General features: G+C 46.8%; 1 long non-coding RNA gene across 1 annotated transcript; it reads right to left on the reverse strand.

Annotated features, from left to right (window-relative positions):
• Positions 1-216: 216 nt before the first annotated feature.
• On the reverse strand, positions 217-3,203 carry LOC120904051. The gene is made up of 3 exons (XR_005739690.1): positions 2,786-3,203; positions 1,891-2,182; positions 217-1,801 (listed from the first exon to the last, which is right to left on the reverse strand). It is a non-coding gene; the product is annotated as an uncharacterized LOC120904051 (long non-coding RNA).
• Positions 3,204-3,470: the final 267 nt, after the last annotated feature.

Raw genomic sequence — 3,470 nt, forward strand, 5'->3', positions numbered from 1 at the left:
GGTAGAGCCGGGTTTTGATCGACAACGAATGTTGTGTGCCAGAGAGGAGAAAGAGAGTATCGCAAATGGTTCTCTTTGACTGAAAAAAAAAACATTTTTCGTATTGAAACAATAAAAAAATTGATCCAGAGTGTATTGCTACATCAGTGGTTTTCAACCGTTGGGGAATTCCCCCAAAGGGGGGAATTTTGATAAATTGAGGATTTGGGATAAACAATTCGCTAAATACCATTGGTTTTTTTTTTTCTTAATTTTTATAGAGACTTTGATCCAATTGGCCTCTTTCAATCGGTTCATTAATTCTATACTTTTAAAATCTATACTATCTATACTATACTAAAATCTAACATTCTTCTTTGCAAGCCATTTGTGGCTTGTAGTTACCTTATACCGGGTAGTCTCGGTTTACGTAAAGCTATCCGTTGATTTTATTGTCTGTTACAAATGTGGTTTGGTTAGAGTTGTTTATAAAGATTAGTGATACGAAGCAATTTTAAAAGTTTACGCTGGCAATCGCTGCCTGGCGAGAGGATGGTCTCTATGTCTAATTTGCAGGTGATGCGTTCCGCAGAATATCCATGCCATTCGGTGAAGATGTGACAGACGGTGATGTCGACGCCACAGAAACTGCATAGTGGTGGGTTTGATTTTGTAATAAAAAGGTGTGGGTGAGCCGGGTGTGTCCTATCCGAAGTCGTGATTGGATTCTCTGATCTTGGTGTGAAGGATGGTCTTTCGATGGTGGTGTTGTGGTCTTGAAGGTACTCAGGAAAAAGCGACCGTTGCTAACCCAATACCCATTCCAGCTATTGGCGATGATGGTTTTGCTAAGGCGGATGAAGTCACGGCGTGAAAGAGTGTTTGGCTGCCAGAAATAACGGTAGACCATTTTATGTCAGGCTGACGTTTCCTGGATTAAGCGTGTGCGGTGTGTACAACCGGAGGTCAGCTCCGAACAGTGATAGGGCCACACCGTGGTCGCCACAAGTGTTATGGCAGTAGGCCGAGTTATTACGTCCTGCGTTAGCTAGTCGGTCTGCTATTTCGTTTCCCTGGATACCTGTGTGACCAGGAATTTAGCAGAATGTGACTTGGGGTGAATTCGGAATATTGCACAGTTGTTGGATGTTCGGGTGCTTGAAGGACACTTGCACTGTCGGTAAAAATTACGTTGGGTTTGTCTCTGTGTAGACCTTTATCAGCAGCAATTGCTTCTACGGTGAAGATTGAGCTATGGTCTGGTAGTCGGATGGCGCTATTGTCGATGCTGGAGTAGATTCCACAGCCAGAGGAACCGTTTTGTACTAATCCGTCAGTGAAGATGAGATGGTGGTTATGGTATTTTTGCTGCACGAGTTTGGCAAAATGACGGTTAGCAATGACACTATTGCAACCAGCCCGCAGCTGATTTTTGATGGTCCAGTATATTTGTGGTGGGCGGCAGTACGAGGGGCGACTATCGATTTGGCTGAGTTTGGTGACTGAGGGGAGTGTTTGTTCTGTTAGCGTGGTGAATTCGGCATTTGCCGGCGTTCATCCTTCGTCCTGCAGCTGCTACTACATCGTACAGCACACTCTCGGTCTGACAGCTGCCAACTTAGTGTGTTTACTGCTAATCGCTCCGAATTTATCCACGATTTTATCCGTGTAATCGGTTTTCGCTCTAACCGATTTTAGTTTTGCTGAGTCCATAAGTGCAGTTCCCGCGATCCTAGTATTGTTTTCCTGACGATAACTACTGTGTTCACGATATTTTCGGCTTCTATTCGTGGCTCCTTCGACGTTCATCCGCAGCTTGCATCTAAAATGGAGGACGTGTGTCATGCATGTTCTGATGCACTGGGCCCGGTTGAAGGCTCAATTACGTGCCTGTATTGTGAGGGTACTTACCATCTGGCGTGCACGAAAGTGCCCATATCAGTGATCGACGAAGTGAAAAGGATGCCTTCGCTGCACTGGAGTTGCATTGCGTGTACTAATGCGATTGGTAATCCGCGAAGCAAAGTGTTTAAGGGTACGGGTATGCAAGTTGGCTTTCAAGCCGCCCTCACAGCTGCCGTTGAAGCAATGAAGTCCAGCTTAGTCCCACCGGTAGTGCAAGAGATTCGGGATGGCTTTGCCGGATTCGCGTCCCACTCAGCATCCTTCCAGCACTGCAACCAATTTCCCCCGGATGCACTTCCTAACGGAAAAAGACGGAGATTATTCCGCGAAGTAGTTGCATCCTCGGATACCATGTTTGTTGACAGTGCAGCAACCTCAAACATCACAAATACCAACAACACACACCGGATCGATCGACCTTCACTACCACCTATTATAACAGGCACCAATACTACCTCAGTTCCTATACCAACTGTGTCACAAATACCAAAAACTGAATACCTGTGGCTGCACCTATCAAGACTGGCTGCATCCGTCACCACTGAACAAGTTATCTCGATGGTGAGTTCGCAGCTGGACACCCCAGACGTAATCGCTTTTAGCCTATTAAAAGCTGGAACGGTTCCTAACTCCCTGAGTGCGATAACATTCAAGGTCAGGATCCCCGCTGTCCTTCGTAGCAAGGCGCTTAACGCAGCCTCTTGGCCGGCCGGGCTCGGTGTGCGTGAGTTCATCTCGCTCCCGCCGCGATCTCTTCTATCACGCACACATCACACGAACACTTACATATCACTACCGCAACAATCCCGCACTCAACATTCTCCGGTAGCGCCACAGCCCTGCACTCAGCTCTCACCTTTACCACAACAGTCTCGCATCCAGCACAACAATCCTTACTCACCTGCACTTATCCGTGAACCTTCGCAGACACAAGCTGAACACTCACCAACCGATATGAATCGCACTCTCACTTCACCTACTCTTCCGTCCACATCACGAGCAAAAACGCGTCAAACTACAATGGCTCAATTTTTTCCGAAGTAACCGCACCACAGCAGCGCAGTCATATGGTACTCACACGGTCCGAGCAATCTCTTCGACAACACAGACACTCATCATACACTCACCATCTACGATAAGCTCCGTCATCTCCAACATACCAGCTACTAACACTTCATTACATCAAGCACCCAGCGATCAAGCGACGCGTATAACCGTGTTTTATCAAAATGTGCGTGGTCTGCGCTCTAAAGCCGATGAGTTCCGCTTATCGGTAATGGAGACTGAATACGATGTATTGGTGCTTACCGAAACCTGGCTTGATCCTCTGTTCCCACCGCTCTCTTGTTTGGTGATGAGTATCGTATTTACCGTTGTGACCGAGATACCACCAATAGCTCTCACTCTCGCGGGGGTGGTGTTCTAATTGCATGCAGTGTTTCCCTCTCGTCGTACGCGAATCATGTGCTGTGCCAGACACTCGAGGTAACATGCATCTGCATTCAGCTAAGCAACCATCGTTTGTATATTGCTGCAGTCTATCTTCCACCAAATCACAGCACAGACGAGACGAAAATAAATGAATT

Source organism: Anopheles arabiensis, chromosome 3 (genome assembly GCF_016920715.1).
Source record: "Anopheles arabiensis isolate DONGOLA chromosome 3, AaraD3, whole genome shotgun sequence".
NCBI classification, from domain to species: domain Eukaryota; kingdom Metazoa; phylum Arthropoda; class Insecta; order Diptera; family Culicidae; genus Anopheles; species Anopheles arabiensis.